The sequence below is a fragment of the Stegostoma tigrinum genome, chromosome 1 (assembly GCF_030684315.1).
Source record: "Stegostoma tigrinum isolate sSteTig4 chromosome 1, sSteTig4.hap1, whole genome shotgun sequence".
Lineage (NCBI taxonomy): Eukaryota > Metazoa > Chordata > Chondrichthyes > Orectolobiformes > Stegostomatidae > Stegostoma > Stegostoma tigrinum.
The window spans coordinates 129,208,684-129,227,042 of record NC_081354.1 but is presented as its reverse complement, the minus strand read 5'-3'; the positions used below and the strand labels follow the sequence as shown (position 1 = coordinate 129,227,042).

The following is an 18,359-nucleotide window of genomic DNA, read 5'->3' as shown; positions in this document are numbered from 1 at the left end:
ACAAGATTGAACTGGAACAATCAGGGTGCTGGACAGATCATTCAAATGACAGTATAAGCTGTCTCCTATGTGTTGTAAATTCTATGATTCAATGATTCTAGGAACAATGGTAACATTCCATTTTAAAATTCTGTGGAGGTGAAATATAGGGAAATCATTTTTGTTAGAACACTTGGAAATAAGAAAAAAAAACATTGCAGTTTCTAGAATGCTGAAATAAAAACAGTAAAAGCTGTAAATTTTCAGCCAGCTGTGGCAGCAATGTAAAGAGAAATAATAATCAGATAAATTTAAAAAAGGAAACATATATTCATGTGTAGCTGGATGAACACAGCAGGCCAAGCAGCATCTCAGGAGCACAAAAGCTGACGTTTCGGGCCTAGACCCTTCATCAGAGCTCACGTTGTTACAATCCTCCAGAGATAAAATTTCTTTGAGCTTCTCGAAATGCAATCCTGAGCACAGACCAACTTATTATCATTCAATGGCGATTGAACCATACCAATTCTTAACACTTAACAATGGCTCTGATGAAGGGTCTAGGCCCGAAACGTCAGCTTTTGTGCTCCTGAGATGCTGCTTGGCCTGCTGTGTTCATCCAGCCTCACATTTTATTATCTTGGAATCTCCAGCATCTGCAGTTCCCATTATCTCTGATATATTCATGTGTGCTGACTTTGAAGGCAGTTCCTTAGTGCATTAATAGGAAATGACTTGAAGGATAGAGATTCTGCAAGTGAAGACAGTTTTAGTATGGAAGGGCAGAATGTGTTGGTGCAGCCTTGGAGGGCCGATGGGCCTGTTCCTGTGCTGTATTGTTCTTTGTCTTCTGATGCTTCACCGTGAGCTGTTTCCTTCACTGACTTTTGTTCAGTGGCGGTTTGCCATTGGCTTTTGCTCTCGGGGGCAGAACATGGAGTCAAATCCAAAGTCTCCCTTCATCCGAAGAGGAAGCAAATTCACACTTTTGGCATTTTGAATCACATACTAGCTGTCTAATCAACTGAACCAACTGACCCCATTAAAAGTATATGTAAAACCATAAAGAAATCAAACTAAGACTGAGATAAAATAAATACGTTGTAGCCACTGATTGATAGGATGATATCTTTGGTAATCTGCAAATACTTCTGGCAAGACATGCAGATGATTTCCTGTAGTTTTTGTGATGGAGCACCTCTGAGATCACATGTTACATTGTGAGTACACCATCATCTTGAAATCAAAGTGCAGCCAACTGGCTTTTGAATCTTCATAGAATAACAACCAGCAATAGACAAATTGCAGATGTGTGGTTCTATTCTGTTATACACATGTGTATTTATTTCTGCTTCACTTAAGAACATTCAGGCCCTAACCCGACTCGTACATCTGACTATTTGTTCTCCTAAATGTAAACTGTTTATTTTGAACATCTTTTATTTCCTTCTTACGCTTAACCAATATATTGTCATCAAATACCCAAATTAGGCATGTTTATTTACAGTGCACTTTGAAACATAAAACAGTAAGATAAATCTTGACTTATGCTTGAATAATTATCAATAATGTTACAGTTATGTTTAATGACATAGGTGACCTCATGGGTATGTATTGGAGATAGAGATGATAAACATTCATTCCTGTTGACTGAAAGCTATAATTATGTATATTCAGTAACTATAACCCAACTGTAATTTTGTAGCGAAATGGCAACATTCTTGGCATACTGATTCAATAGTATAATAGTTGCAACGTTACAGAATATTAAAAAGGTAACTATGCTTTTCTTGATGAGCTAACAAGAATTCCCTGCTGTATTATTCAACACGATTATTTGTCATAAAATGAAAATTAGCTCAAAAGATTATATCAACACTAAAGAAAAGCAAATCGAGAATTAGAATAATTCTGGCTGCAAGTAGGAATTGGAATTCCTTTGTTTAAGTTTAAGCACTGTAACAATTCAAAAGATGGGGAAGAAATGTAATCTTATACTTCACACACACACACACACACACACACACACACACACACACACACACACACACACACACACACACACACACACACACACACACACACACACACACACACACACACACACTTTCCATTTACCAGACATTCATGTATATTTGCCATGCCACATTGTCACCTTCCTTTGGGAGCAAAAATGCCTGTATATACTATTGATCTGCCAAAGTGAGATCTGGTAGCCTCTGTTAATGACAGTATGAGGATCCTCATGGGTGGGAATAGAACATCTTATATGTAGTCTGACCTTCTTGTTATACTTCCATAGGTCCTTCTCTTTTGTCAAATATCCATGGGGGATGGATATCTAAAAGGAAGCTTAATGTCAAAAATAACATTTTATATGCAGTGAGTGAGACAATGAGCTGAGAGTGGAGGGGAGGCATTGGGTCAGTGGAGGAGAAGCAAGCCAGATTAGAATAATCATCAGAAGCAGTCATCGTAACCTACATATCAGCACAGAAGCACACAAGAGTAGAAGTTCATCTAGATCTAGTTTCAACCTAAGCTGAATGCCAAACAGATAGCATATTTCTCAACAGGAAGGCTGAAAGCTGGTGAAAATTGGGATCTAGGTGTTCAGTCAAATCTTATGCATGGTGTCAAGCAACAGTAATGCATTCAGACGTAGCTCACCCATTATCAGAGCCAAATGTTCATTTGCCCTGTTGGCAAAAAAAAAACATGGCAACAGAAGATAGGAGCAGGAGGAAGACATTCAACACTTTAATCCTGTTTCACGATCATAGCTGATCGTCCAACTCAATAACCTAATCTTGCTTTCTCCCCATAAGCCTTGATCCCATTCACCCCAAGTGCTATTTCTAGTCGCCTTTTGAATACTTTTAATATTTTGGCATTAACTACTTCCTGTGGTAATGAATTCCACAGGTTTGCTACTCTTTGGGTGAAGAATTGTCTCCTCATCTCTGTCCTAAATGGTCTACTCTGAAACCTCATTCTGTGACCCCTGATTATGGACACACCCACCATCAGGAACATCCTCCCTGCATCTACGCTGTCCACTCTGTGTGAATTTTACAAGTGTCTATGAGATCCCTCCTTGATCTTGGAGCCTGGGGGGGATTCATGTTGAACCAATGATGATACTCAAAGCCTACTTTTGGAAGATCCACCAAACCATAAATCAAGACAATTAGGAGCCACTGGCATGCCCTTCCCTTCAAGCCATGAAGTCGGTGTGAGGTTGTGAAGGGAATGTGGGGCATGGTTGAGGGGGGTGGAGGAGGTGTGTGTAGAACTAGCAGTCAGAGTCTGGCAGCTGTCATGTGTAGCAGTGCTACTGGCAAAGGAGAGGCACCAGTGCCCCAGGATTATGGGCCGACTTAGTGCAGGTAGAAAAAGGTGTAGATTTCATGGGTTGTGGGTCACTGGGGTGATTGTTAGGGGGCAGCAGCCGAGAAAGCAACAACGGTAAAATTTTGAACAGCACATTTATTCCTATTTCTGTTGTATCTTTCAAAATTCATTTCCAAGTATTACTTGTCTTTGCCTGGTTTCTCTCTTGGGTTTGATGGGCTTGAGGGTTTGGGGAGGGGGGGGGGGGGAGGGTGTGACAAACAGCAATAAGTATAAGGTGGGATGTCCCTCAATGGGCTTCCCTTATAGGAGTCCAGTTCCTGGATCATGCAAAGGAATGTCATTTATTGATGGGCAACCCAAGCTGTAAAAGTCCTCCCCCCACAATCTGCTACTTACAGAGGTGAAATGCTGGCCACATGGTGTTAATCATCATATACATCTAATGGCAACAGGCTGCCTGCATCTGGATTAGTACCAGCCGATATAAACTGAGGCCTTTAAGTGCTCATTAATTAGCTGCTGAGAGCCTTTCTATTGGCAGCAGAGTAGGAAGGCCAACCAGGGGTTTTCTTGGCCAGAGCTTCATATTTATGACAGAGCGTGAGTAATGGGAGAGTCACACAGCAATGCCCAATGCTTCCTACTTGGTTGCCAACGCATTGATGCTTCTGCATTTCCAGAGGGCCGGTCCTAATCCTCGTCTGTAAGGGCTGAGGCCATCTCCTCAAAGGAGGTGAGAAGCCAAGTATTGAGCACTGTGCCATCTCTCCTGGCTCTTTCAACCTTATTATGGGTCACTTTCTCTTGAAATGAGAGCAATAGGGGGAATCAAATCAGATGAATTTAGATGGCACAATTGTTAGTGCTGGTACAGGTGGAGGGAAGATGGTTCAGTGTCCCAAGTGTATAAGGGGACACATTTTTAAAATGTGAGGATAGAGATTTAATAAAGACATAAGAGGACATTTTCTCACACAGAGGGTGAACGAACTTCTTGTTGAAGTGGTGAATGCGGGTATAATTACAATGTTTCGAAGACATTTGGATGGATATATGAATGGGAAAGGTTTGGAGGGATAATGGGCCGGGAGCAGGCTGTGGGCAAGTTTAGTTTGGGATTACATTCAGCATGGACTGGTTGGATTGAAGGGTTTGTTTCCATGCTGTATGACTCTGTAACTATGTAACACAGATAGCTTTCAAGATGAGAACTATAGGGTTGGGAGTGGTGGGAATGCTGAGGTGGGAAAGAGCAAGTGCAGGAAACTGGTACATGTAGCAGTGATAACAACGTGTGGAGCTGGATAAACACGGCAGGCCAAGCAGCATCTTAGGAGCAGAAAAGTGCTTCGGGCCGAGACCCTTCTTCAGCTCTTCTGCTCCTAAGATGCTGCTTGGCCTGCCGTGTTCATCTAGCTCCACACTTTGTTATCTCAGATTATCCAGCATCTGCAGTTCCCATTATCTCATGCAGCAGTGAGATTGGTAAAGCTGAGTGCTCTCCCTATCCCACAGACTCCTTCACCCAGTTCCAACACTCTAACTCCACCTGGACCCATCCCTCTGGCCTTTTACCTACACTCCACCTGTTAATTGAGAGCCATCAACATGACATTGGTCACTTAAACTTTTCTACCCTCCTCACCCAATCCAACTTACCTCCATCCAAACTGACTGCACTCCGTGCGCTTAGATCCAACCCTGACTTTGTTATTAAGCCTGCTGATAAGCGGGGTGCTGTTGTAGTCTGGCGTACTGACATCTACATTGCAGAGGCTGAGCGCCAGTTCTCAGATACCTCCTCCTACTTTCCCCTGGACCATGACCCCACCATGACACATCAGGCCATTACATCAACAACCATAACTAACCTTATTTCATCTGGTAATCTCCACACCCCCACCCACCACTGCATTCAAGATGACAGACCTCTAGCCCCGCAGAGCTTGCTTCTACCTCCTTCTAAAAATCCATAAATAGGCCTGCTTAGACAGACCCATTTTTTCAGTTTGCTCCTGCCCCACAGAATTTAACTCTTCCTACATTGACTCAGTCTTTTACTCCGTGGTCCAGTCCCTGCCCATATAGGTCAGTGATGGGGCCAACATTGACAAATGAGCCTCCGAAATATCCACCTTCTTCCTCAACCAAGGATTCTCTAACACTGTTTTGACAGGGCCCTCAACCAGGTCTGACCACATCCTGCGCATTGGCCCTCTTCCCCTCTCCTCCTTCCTACAACAACAACAGGCTTCCTCTTGTCCTTACTTGCCATCCTCCCAGCATCCAGATCCAGAAGATCATCAGATGCCATTTCCGCCACCTCCAGCAAAATGTCACCACTAGACACATATTCCCCTCCCCACCCTTGTCTGCCTTTCACAGGGACCGTTCCCACTGGGACATCCAGGTCTGCTCTTCCTTCACTCTCAACATCCCCCACTGTGCCATGGCACCTTCCCCTGTAAACAGCAAAGGTGTAACACCTGCCCATTTACCTCCTCCCTCCCCAGTATCCAAGGGCCCAAACATACCTTCCAGGTGAAGCAACACCTCACCTGTACTTCCCAGAATCTAGCTTGCTGCATTCGCTGCTCAAAATGTGGTCTCCTCTACATTGGGGAAACAAGATATAGACTGGCTAACCACTTAGCAGACCATCTACATTTTGCCCGCAAAAAAAAAGCTTTGAGCTTCTAGTTGCCTGCCACTTAAACACACCACCCTGTTTCCTGGCCAACATCTCTGTCTCAGACTTGCAGCAGTGTTCCAGTGAAATTCAATGCAAGCTTGAAGAACAACACCTCATTTTCCGCTTGGGCACCCTGCAGTCCTCCAGGCTCAATATTTTTAGGGCCTGAATTCTCCCATGTCCTAGACCCCGACCCCACATACCAGGCCTTGTTATCACTTAGCCAGCCATTACATACTACCTATTGTTAGCCACTAACAGTCCCCATTAACGGCTCCTCACCCTCCGAGCCAGATCATTGTCAACTCCTTTGTCTGTCCAACTGTTCTTTCTCCTTGGGCTCTACCCCACTTATTTTTTACTTGTTAACCCCTTCTCCCACCCTATCTTTTGCACATAAGCCAACAACTTCTTAGCTACCAACTGTTCTAAGGGAGGGTCACCAGACCTGAAATGTTAACTCTGATTTTACGTCACAGATGCTGCCAGACACACTGAGTTTTTCCAGCAACTTCAGGTTTTGTTCCTGATTTATGGCATTTGCAGTTCTGTTGGCTTTTATTTGGTGTAGCTGAGCCTGTATGGGAGGTGGGCACAGGAACAGAAAGAGGGTGGGTATGAGGTAGCAGAGAAAAGATGTTGACAAGTCGATGACCAATTTGTAGCAATGCTGGGCATTTCACCAGCCAGCTGATACTGCACTGATCCAGTTGGCAACCTTGCACCAACCTGGGGTTGGTGTCGTGGCTTCCTCTGCCAGTCCCGAGAGAAGAGGACAGGTGCCCCCTGCAGAACCCATTTACCAAGCCCTCCAGATCCCTGTCTGCAAAGCAGCTGCCAATTTCCCCTTGTTTGCCATGCCTGGGAAAACAGTTTGATGTGTGCAGTGCAGCTTGGACTGCCAGTGCTTGACAGGGTGCATGACATCTTTTAAATATGGTGCCAGCATCAGGGATCCCAGCATGTCCTAGCAGTGGCGAGTACATGCCTCTTATCGCAAGTGGGAAAATCATGCTAGTTTTGGACAAGCTGGGCTACCTGGGAAGGTGAACATTAGTCAATGAAGTTCCTCTGTGACGACAACACAAGAAAACTCACTAGGACTTGCAGAGCAAACCCTCCAAGCAACTTGATGAAAATGACAATTTGCTGATTTCTGATAAGATTCAGAACAATGGACTTTAGTGGAGCTAATTAAGTCAGGAAGTGAGGTAAGAATGTAAACAAACAGAACATTTTACAAAATTATTCTGTAAAAAGATTCAAAAGTATTAGATTCAATTTCAGGACAGTACTGTATTATCAGAGTGAAATCAAATTGATGACTTGGATACTGCTATTGGATTGAGTGATGTAGTTAGAGAGATAGGAAAATGTGGGGGAGCGGGACATATTTTGCTGGCACTCCCATGCCACCCCATCTGATTCTTTTGAAGGCCAACCCACCAGCTTTCCTTGTACTTCATACTATGCTGGATTGTTAAAAAAAATTAGCCTTTCTGGCCGCCCTTAGGCCTATTAAGGTGCTAATTAAAGGCCACATAAGGGGTTGTTTCTACCTCTGCCAATATAATATATTGGATGGGATTAGTAAGAAGGAAAGTAACCATGATACTACTTTGCTCTCCCTCTAACAACTTCCCCAGCCTTGTGAAGGGTCCTTGATCCTTTCCTGACCAAAACCTCCAGACTTACTTGTACATCCAGTATACAAGACCTTTTACTTGAAAGTCCCTTGTAGTCCCAGCAATGGTCATTATCGCATAATGGCACTGCTAGGGCGACTCAACTACTGACCAATCAGATTAGCAAGCAATCCTTGAGGTCAGGACCTCCACTGCCTGACACACCCAGTCACCTTATGAAACCTGCCCCCAGTGTATTATGACAGCAGGGAAGGGCTTTGTAACGTCAATGGGCTGAAAACCAACTTTTCAATCAATTCCGCTCACCCCATACAATTTACCCAATGATTGCAGGGTGGCAGCTCCAGAATCATTTTTGATGGTCATCTGGAGTTAATATGTGTTGAAATATGTGTGTCATTTCCAAATGGACTGGAGCAAATCCTATTTGAGAGAGCAACTGCTAATAACACTAAATATTCCAGTGTGAACTCGTTTGCACGACTATTTGTGATACGAGGTGCAGACTCCCATGTATTTAGACAGCACCCTGGTGGCAAGTGAAGAAAATTGCACACATGGCAAACAGAAAGAGCTGCGACCAATTAAAGAGTCACAAATTGACCTTTGACCGCAGGTGCCTGTGGGAGGCACAGAGCACGATTTAACACCTCCTCAAGGTATTTGCTCAGTTTGTAAAGTCATCAGTTGAGGGGATGTCATGGGAAAAATATTGATGAGAGAATTGGTGCTGGGTCAAAAATAATTGTGGAAGACTAAAGTGAATGGGAATGAACATCCATGTGGCAGTAAACTTTGAAACATAGAAAGGAAAGTAAAAATGGTATTAAATGCGCATTATCATTTCACATCTGTTAGCAATGATTTACTCAGTGTCAGAGTGAAGGATTTCTTGAGGATGTTTTAATAAGGTCAAAAATCCCACGACACCAGGTCATAGTCCAACAGGTTTATTTGAAAACACAAGCTTTCAAAGTACTCCTCTGCTCCTTCCTCAGATATAGGGTGGAAGAGGAAGTTGACTAAACAGAATTTATAGGCAGAAAGGTAACAAACCTAAAAATAGCTCGCTGACCTCCTCCTGTTCAATCTTTAATCAATTAGAAAGGACATGCAGGTTTCTATTGATTAAAATACAAATCGCATGAATTTCTTTCAAATCATTGCCCCAAGATAATTACAGGTTTTATCAATGTATACAAGAGGTGACATCCTGGGTCAGACACTGCATTTTAGGTGTGAGGCCTTGTTTAGAACCTGTCTCTGTTTTAACTTGGAGTCAGGCTGGTTTTATTGTCTTGAATAAAATAGAATGTAGCTGCAAATACACAAACATCTTGAATGAAATAATTCACTCCATAGATTTGTGTGTGTGTGTGTGTGTGTGTGTGTGTGTGTGTGTGTGTGTGTGTGTGTGTGTGTGTGTCTGTGTCTGTGCGGGTGTGGGTGAGAGAGAGTGGGTGCGTGTAAGAGAGTGTATGTGTGTGAGGGTGTGCGCGTGTGTGTGTGTGAGAGTGTGTGAGAAAGAGGGCATATGTGAGTGCGCAAGTGTGTGTGTGTGTGTGTGTGTGTGTGTGTGTGTAAGTGTGTTTGTGTGAGAAAGTATGTGTGCATGTGTGTGTGTGTGTGAATATGTTTGTGAGATTATATAGTGTGGTGGGCCACTCTAGCAATGACGTGAACCCAAGATCACTGTTGAGGGCATCTTCATTGGTACAGAACTTGGCTTTCAGCCAAGCGCTTTTGTGTTGATGTGTATCTAAGTCTGCCTTGGAGGACACTAAAACGCAGATCAGAGATTGAATGCCCTTGACCGCTTAAGTGTTCCACCACTGGGAGCAAACATACCTGTCTGGCAATTGGCATGCAGCATCCATCCAAGGCTGCCATAACGACTGCATGGTTTCACCAATATCCCAAGGTTTGGGGCATCTTTGCCTGCAGCATGTGAGATAGAGACCATTGGCCGAGTCACATGAATATCTGACGTGGTGGGTGGTGTACCCACGTATGTTGGTGTATCCATGTCGAAAATCTGACATATCTTACAGAGTTGCCATGACAGGGTTGTGTGGTGTTGTGGTCGATGTTATCCTGAAGGCTGGGTAGTTAGCTGCAAATGCTGGTCTGTTTAAGGTTTGGCAGTTGTTTGATGGTGAGAAGGGGAGGGATAGGGAGGATCATGGTGAGGTGCTCATCATCATTGATAAAATGTTGAAGGCTGTGAAGAACATGCCTTAGTTTCTCCACTCGGGGGAAGTAATGGATGACAAAGGGTACCCTGTCGATCATATCCCATGTCTGTCTTCTGAGGAGGGCATTGTAGTTGTTCACTGTGGCACGTTGGAACTGGCGATTGATGAATTGCGCACCATATCGTGTTCTTATGAGGGCGTACTTCAACAACTTCAGGTGTCCATGGTATTTCCCCTCATCTGAGCATTTCCTGTGGATGCTTAGGGCTTGTCCATAGGGGATGGCTGTTCTAATACGTTTAGGGTGGAAGCAAGAGAAGTGCAGCATCATGAGGTTATCCATGGGCTTGCGGGTACAGTGAGGTACTGAGGTGCCTGTCCTTGATGGAGCATCCAAGAATGAAACTGATTGTGAAGAGTAGTCTATGATAAGACTGATGGCAGAATGAAATTTGTTGACATCATTTTGTAGTTGTTTCAGTGATTCCTCGCCATGAGTCTAAAGGAAGAAAATGTGGTCAATGTATCTGGTGTATAGTGTTGGTTGGAGGCCCTGCACAGGAAAAAAGTCTCCTTTCTTACTGATTAAAGATTCAACAGGAGGCAGTGAGCAACTATTTTTAGGGTTGTTACCTTTCTCTTGATAAATTCTGTGTTGGAATGCCTCCATTTCCACACTATACCTGAGGAAAGAGCAGTGCTCAAAAAGCTAAAAAACCTAGTGGACTATAACCTGGTGTTGTGATTTTTGACCTTGTTCACCCCATTCCAACACCGGCACCTCCATATGATGTTTTAATAGTGTTACCTTGTTTTCCATGTGAATGTCTTAGAATCCTAGACCCTTACAGGGGAGCTAGTCCACTGCACTTTGGGTGAATGCTGGCCTGAAGCATCCATCAGCACCATCCACAAGGACCAAGTTTCTTGCCCTGTAATGAAGCATGAGGTGGCATTTAGGAGAAATGGTAGGTATTTCACACTGCCTGGACAAACAATGGGAGCCCCACTATCACTCTTTTAGAGAAGGCCCATGCAATTAAAAACCAGTCATGCACTTATTAGAGGACTAGTTGTCCTTTCCTGTGCTGGGAAGGTGGTGGTTGCTGTCTGCCGAAATACTAGTAGACTGCACTTCTCAATTCTATGTCCCTCAGATAGGTGCTGAGTGCCTTGTCGCAAAGTATCACTCATACCACCCCACACCTGCACAGTGGGAGTCTGCAAGCAACCAGCATGGGCTTGCTTGCTGTACTCCCCTCATGGTGAGTTCAATTGAGTTCATACCGATAGCAGGCTGTGCCCTTTAATGGAGCATTTACTGCCTAGTTAAGGGTGTCAATTAGCCACTGATACTAAGCTATTCATTGGAGACGTACAGATAGAAAGATGCCACAATCCCGACAAATTTTATATCCACTCATCACCAAACCCGGCACACAGGAGAACATTAAATTGTACCCTTGGTTTCCAATTGGTCTGATTAAGAAATTGAATGGGGAGAAAAACAAATAAGGAATCAGAATGAATTTCTACCTAAATTAAACGTCCTTTTTTTCCAGGTCGAAGAAGCTGAATCCTGCAGAAATGTTAAAGTTCATACAGTAAGAGTTGTTACTTGGCAATGTACTGCTTGTTAGCTGACACCGATAGCACTGTATCTCAATGAGTAGAATCATAGAGCAGTTACAGTGCGAAAAAAGGTCATCTGGCCCATGATTCCTGCTCTTCAATATCTGCAGCCAATCTTCTGCTTTCTCCCTATATCCTCGCACACCATTTATATCCAATCATTCAATGCCTTATTGAATGCCTCAAGTGAACTTGCCTCCAACACAGTGCATTCCAGACTCTAACTACTTACTGACTGAATTTTTTTTTCCCCTCACATCACCTTAAATGCCCTTTAACAACAGGAGCAGCTTTTCCTTATTTACTCTATCTGACCCACCCAAGGAGAGCGACTCCAAATTCTTCAATAGAGATAGTAAGAACTGCAGTTGCTGGAGTCAGAGATAACACAGTGTTGAGCTGGAGGAACACAGCAGGCCAGGCAGCATCAGAGGAGCAGGAAAGCTGATGTTTCAGGAGTGAAGAAGGGTCCCGACCCAAAGCGTCAGCTTTCTTGCTCCTCTGAAGCTGCCTGGCCTGCTGTGGTCCTCCAACTCCAAACTGAGTTATCCCAGAATTCTTCAATCTGTTCTCATAACTGGGATTTCTAATTCCTGGAATCATTCTTAAAAAATGCTTCTGCACTCCCACCAGTGCACTCACATCTTTCCTATAATATGGTACCTACAAGTGCACACACATAATGTGACAAAGGGATGTGACAAAAGGATCTTCTCTCAGATTAAGCAATACAACAAGCTGTAGCTAGAGATAGCAGCTTACTTTTCAGCACATCTCAACTTCTTTATTGAAGCTAATGGCAAATAAAATTAGGAGTCCAAGCCTGGCTGCAGATTTATTGCTGCCCGGGTGGTAAGAGCAACCATGCTGAATTTCCTCCCCAAAAACTTCAAGAACTTGGGGAAGAAAATTGAGCACAGAATGTTGAGCAGAAAATGAAAAAAAAGAAAGATTTCTGTTTTTTCACAATTAGTGAACATCTGAAAGAACTCTACAGCCAATTAAGTCCTTTTTGAAGTGTAATCATTATTGTCATACAGAAAACACAACTGCTATTTTTTTCTCAACAAACACACACAAATATAAACAATGAAAAGACAATCTTTTTTTTCCATGTTCACTGAAGATTTTTGTGGTGCAGTGGTCATGTTCTTATCTCTGAGCCAGGAGATATGGGTGCAGGTCCCACATGTTCAAGAAGGGTGTAACAATGTTGCTGGACTGGTTCATCAAGAAAATGTAACACTGACAGAGAGATAAATATTGGCCCAGACATAAGGGTTAACTCCCCTGTTCTTCTTCAGTGTAATGTCATAGGATCTTTTACATCAGGCTAATGGAACCTTGTCTTAATGTTTCATTGAAAAGACTGCACATCGAACAGTGTGATGCTCACTCAGTAGTGCACTGGAATGTCATCTGTGCTCAAATCCTGGATTGGAACCCTTCTGTTATCATCTCAGACTTGGCTGACAATGTTGACAGATAATCAAATGAATTCTTCCCTAAAAATATCTGCTATATAATTAGTTTTGTCTTAGAGGGTGGCAAATATGACCCGACTTTTTAAAAAATGGAGCGAAGGAGGAAATGGGGAATGATAACCTAACATCAATAATGGTGAAATGCTGAAGTCTATTGTAAAGAATGTAGGGAAAGCATGTCTAGAAAATACCAAAGGAATTAGACAAAATCAGAGGATTTATGTAAAGGAAATTATTTGATAAGTGAACTATTGCTTTTTGAGGACACGATTGGTAGACTAGATGAGGGCTTAGATATTGTTGATCTGAATTTTCAGAAGCCTTTGATAAAATCACATGAGTGGCCCATGTGCAACTTCAAAGTATTTGGGATAAGGGTAATATACAAGCATGGATTGAGAATTAATTATCAGACAGGCACTGGAAAATAATAATAGATGAATCTATTTCAAAGTGGAAAGCAGTGACTAGTGAGGTACCACAAAGATCACTTTTTAGGCCCCAGCTACTCACAATATATATTATAGATTTAGGTGAGGGAATCAAATTAGTATTTTCCAGTTTGCTGATGACACAAAACTAGGTGGGATTTTGAGTGATGAGGAGCAGCAAAGAGGTTTTGAGTTGATTTTGAACAAATTGACTGAGTGGACAAATGCATGGCAGATTCACCAAAGTTCCTTGAACAGCACCTTCCAAACCCATGATGCCTACCATCTAGGAGGACAGCAGATACAAGGAAACATCACCACCTACAAGCTCCTCTCCAAGCCACTCATCATCCTGACTTGGGAATATATTGCCATTCCTTCAGCATTAGAACATTACATTACAGCACAGTACAGGCCCTTCGGCCCTTGATGCTGTGCCGACCTGTCATACCGATCTGAAGCCCATCTAACCTATACCATTCCATGTACGTCCATATGCTTATCCAATGATAACTTAAATGTACTTAAAGTTGGCGAATCTACTACAGTTGCAGGCAAAGTGTTCCATTCCCTTACTACTCTCTGAGTAAAGAAACTATTGCTGGGTTAAAATCATCTTGAACAACACATAGGTGTGTGTACACCAAACGGATTGCAGTAATTCAGAAGGCAGCTAGCCAAATGCTGCTCCAAGCTATGTCACCCACTTCTCATGAATTTTTTTTTACATACAGTATAACATGAATGACATGGGTAAAATGATCCACTTAATTTGGATTGTAAATTAGCAGAATATTATTTAAACAGTGATAGATTGGGAAATGTTGATGTGCAGAGGGACTGAGGCATTTTTCCACACCAGTCACTGAAAGCAAGTTCACAAGTGCATTAAACAATTAAGAGGCAAATGGTATGATGTCCTTCATTCTAAGAGGGTTTCCGTACGCAAGCATGGAAGTATTACTACAGTTACACATGGCCTTGTTGAGAGGATACTTGGGGATTTCATGTACTTTGGCCTCCCTATGTAAGAAGGAATATATTTTCCATAGACAGAATGCAAAGAAGGTTCATTAGACATGTTCCTGTGATGATAAGTTTGAGCAGGGATTGAGTCGATGGTGCCTGTATTCATTGCAATTTATTCTTAGGAGAGACGATCTCATTGAAAAAGATAATATTAAGATTGGGCTGGGCAGAGAGGATGTAGGGATAATATTTCCACTGGCTCGGGTATCCAGAATAAGGCATCACAATTTCAGGATGGTAAAACATTTCAGGCTGAGATGAGGAGGAATTTCTTTATACAGAGGATGGTGAATCTGTGGAATCCTCCAACACAGAGGGCTTTGTAGAGATGAAATCAAAGTATATGTTTAAAAAAGAAATAGGTTTCTGTAGACTGAAGGCTACAAGGAATATGGGGAAAGACCAGGAATGAGACATCGAAATAAAGGATCAGCCATGATCATGAATGACAGGCTGGGTCCGATGGGCCAAATGATCTACTCCTGCTCCTATTGTCTATGTCTCTATGAAAGGAAATATCATCTATTACAATCAGAAATAGTTTGTTTATAAGGTACTCTTTGTTAGTTAATTCCAAAATCATGACAAAAGTATTTAAGAAAAATTCTTCTGACACAACTGAAGCTTTTGTTGAAATTCAACTTTCTGTTTCTTTCTATTAATGTTGATATTAATGTTTCTGCTGCACACAGCTTGTAATGTTCATTTGGGGTTTCCTTTTCCAGAGTAAAAGCAAGGAAAGCCACATTGCAAGATAATCTCTCAAAAGGAATGTCACTTGATTAAAAAGATGAAAGATTTGTAAAAATGTCTGGCATAATTTTAAGTAGATTACTAACTTCCCTAGCAGTAGTTCCTCATTAGTGCAGAAATTTGAACTTCTTTATACTTCTTTGTAGCTCCTAATGTATGCCACTTACCTCCAGCTGATATGAATTTCCCTAATATTCAATAATCACTTTCAACTCCACTGGGGATGCCTGGTAGCATCTGTGCAAGCATATGTTAGACATCTCCAAGCGGGTCACTACTTCATTTTGTCACAGGGCCTTTTATCATCTGGAGAGATACAAACATCCCTCCCCAACAGGCTCTTCCAGATGACACAACATGGCTGCAAATAAATTTGGATCAGCACACTTTAACCCATCATATCCTGAGAACCTTTAAAAGTATACAGCATGCCACACATGTTTTTAAATTGATACTCTGATTATTTCCTCTATGCTCAATATTACCGTTTAGCCTGTGAAAACAGATAAACAAATCAACAGCAAAATGCACAATGCTTGAAATATTGCTTACACTATGCAAATTGTACCACAAATGACACATTGGCAACAAAATATGACTTTTGGGGGTCTCATTGGAGGTTCATCTACTTCACTTACATAGATCATGCAAAACATGTATAAAGATAATTGTCAAGTTTTCATCTCAACCAAAGAGATATGGAGGAGAGTTATTTGAATACAAAATAGCATTTCCTCTTAGCTATGTCTTTTGGCATGGTCTTTCACATCAAATATTCAAATATATAGTGGAATGCTTTGTTACAAGCTTTTGGTATGCCCAAGTCTCTGTTTACCTTCTATCTGCGCTCTTTCAAAATATTATGGTGATCAAAGAAAGGGTTAAAGACCTAATGCAGTTCAAAGATCTCCGATACACAACAATTCAATATAACAAGGTTACCCTCCGATGTTATTGACAAAACAATGCTTTCTATCAATAAAAATGTTCCTTCTCATGCTTAGTGAGTTTTACTGTAAACGGTACTCTCTGTTTCTTTTCTCCCTTGACATCGGTAATGATGTTTTTACAGAGTGTGAGTTTCAGATTCATAAAAGATTGACAAAACGGCGGTGCTCTCTCTCTCTCTCTCTTTTCCTGAAAGGGTGGACCACTCGCTTCCATGGACAGAGAAAAGGGGGAAGAGAAAGAAAAAATAAAGCTGCCACTTTACAGAGCCGACAACAAAGCTTGTGCTCAATAGGTAAGGGTTCAGTTCACATTTGTTTAAATCCCAAGAAAAATAATGAAAAGAAATCAGGTGGCACAAAGTCCATTTTTGTCACTGCGTTGTTGCAAATGAATATCATGCTCAGCAAGACACTGTGGCACCTGGTTGACCAGACCTTGTGCACCACAAAGCCATCTGGGGGTAATTATGACAAGGTATTCTTTTAGTACCAGATGGGACCAAGGAACAGAAGCTCTACCACTCCCAGTCATTTACAACATAATTCCTTTCAATGATATACTTAATCCTCCCACCAGCTAGGCTTTTCACATTGCCGTTGTTGCTGTTCCTTTATGTTAATTCAGTTGAGTGAGCCACCGGCCCCTCGAGGGACTAAAGAAATTATTCATCCACAAATTGTTTCCACTATGGCAAGTACAGTAACTAAAATAAAGAGAGAGAGGGGGTGGGGTGAGCAAGAGAGAGAGTTGTGGGGTGGGGATGGGGGCGGGGGAGGGGGTTTAGGAGTGGGGGTAAGACTGAGAGCTGAAATTATCCTAACGAAGGTCAAAGCCAGCCTCTGCGTAACACCAGCTGAGCTCACTCAGCCACCTGTTAGTGACAAGGATTCTGCACACGCTCACCATGCATTTAACCAGTTTAAGGGCCTTTATTGACAAGCAGCCTTTCCTGAATCAGCAGGCACTGACACTCGCCTTCTTTGTGACTGTGGACCGCACAAGTCTCTTTATTCGATTACGTCCATAAGCCTATCCAGTTCACATCAATGCCCTTTTATTTTTATATCACTTTCTTCTGTCTGCCAAAGGGTTTGGTTTTATTAGAGAGAAATAAAGACAACTGGGATCTCTGTAAAACTGCACGATTAAAAGGAATGGAATTTAAATTTTGGAGACTTCGGTGGTAAAGAATTAAACTGAACCTAAATTCTGGAGGCTGGACAAATCTAATTAATCTTCCTGAAACAAAGATTTGCTTTTGTATGAATTAGAACAGTGTTATTTTGAATTCATTGCTAAAGTTGCTCATAATTCATGCAATATTCTTCTCGTACAAAAATGATAATGTTTTAATATTCATAGACAAAACATTGTGTGTATTAATACATAGATCAAAATTACTAACGCTTACTTTCCTGTGCTACCAAGCACAGCTGGAGAAGCCAGTGGAAACCATTCCAATTGGATCCTGAATAAAAAACGAAAGAACTACGGATGCTATAAATCAGGAACAAAAACAAAGTTGCTGGAAAAGCTCAGCAGGTCTGGCAGCATCTGTGAAGTTAAAAGCAGAGTTAACGTTTCGGGTCCGGTGACCCTATGTTTTGAAGGGTCACCGGACCCGAAACGTTAAGTCTGTTTTTAACTTCACAGATGCTGCCAGACCTGCTGAGCTTTTCCAGCAACTTTGTTTTTGTTCCGGTTGGATTCTGTCCTGACTAGCACCTATTTTTGGACTTTGGTTAAATGTCTCAAAGGGAGTTTTTCGGAGATTTAACTCCTGGTGCTGAAGGGAACGGAAGTGGAAACTATATCTCCTCGCCCGACAGTGTGATAAGCACTTTGCTTAAAGGCACACTAACAGAAACTGTGCACGAAGGAGATCCCATCCTGACCTAAGATGGCCTTTAAAAGTAAGGGTCATGTTCGAATTCATAATTCCAGGATGGGCATGGACTACAGTTGGGAAAGACTTCAAAATGAAAAGATGCGTCAGCTAAACACTATTATGCCATTTAAATAGCCTTTGCATAGTTTTCGTGTTTTGCCCTCTGACACAGGCTTACACAAGCCATTGTAGCATCTGTTTCTTACATATGCCCTGCCCTGTGCACAAATTAGAATGCATCCTTTAAGTGTTCAAGTTCATTTAAATTACACTCACAGGTATTTTCTCCACTACCATCAGATATCTTTTGATGCATCTGTGT

At 42.1% G+C, this 18,359-nt stretch overlaps 1 long non-coding RNA gene across 2 annotated transcripts in view; it reads left to right on the top strand.

Annotated features, from left to right (window-relative positions):
* LOC125457062 (uncharacterized) overlaps positions 1 to 18,359 on the top strand; it is a 184,808-nt gene that overhangs the window by 140,879 nt on the left and 25,570 nt on the right. For both annotated transcript variants that reach the window (XR_007248558.2, XR_009446154.1), the window contains one exon: positions 16,343 to 16,441. This is a non-coding gene — a long non-coding RNA (uncharacterized LOC125457062). The remainder of the gene's footprint in view (positions 1 to 16,342; positions 16,442 to 18,359) is intronic.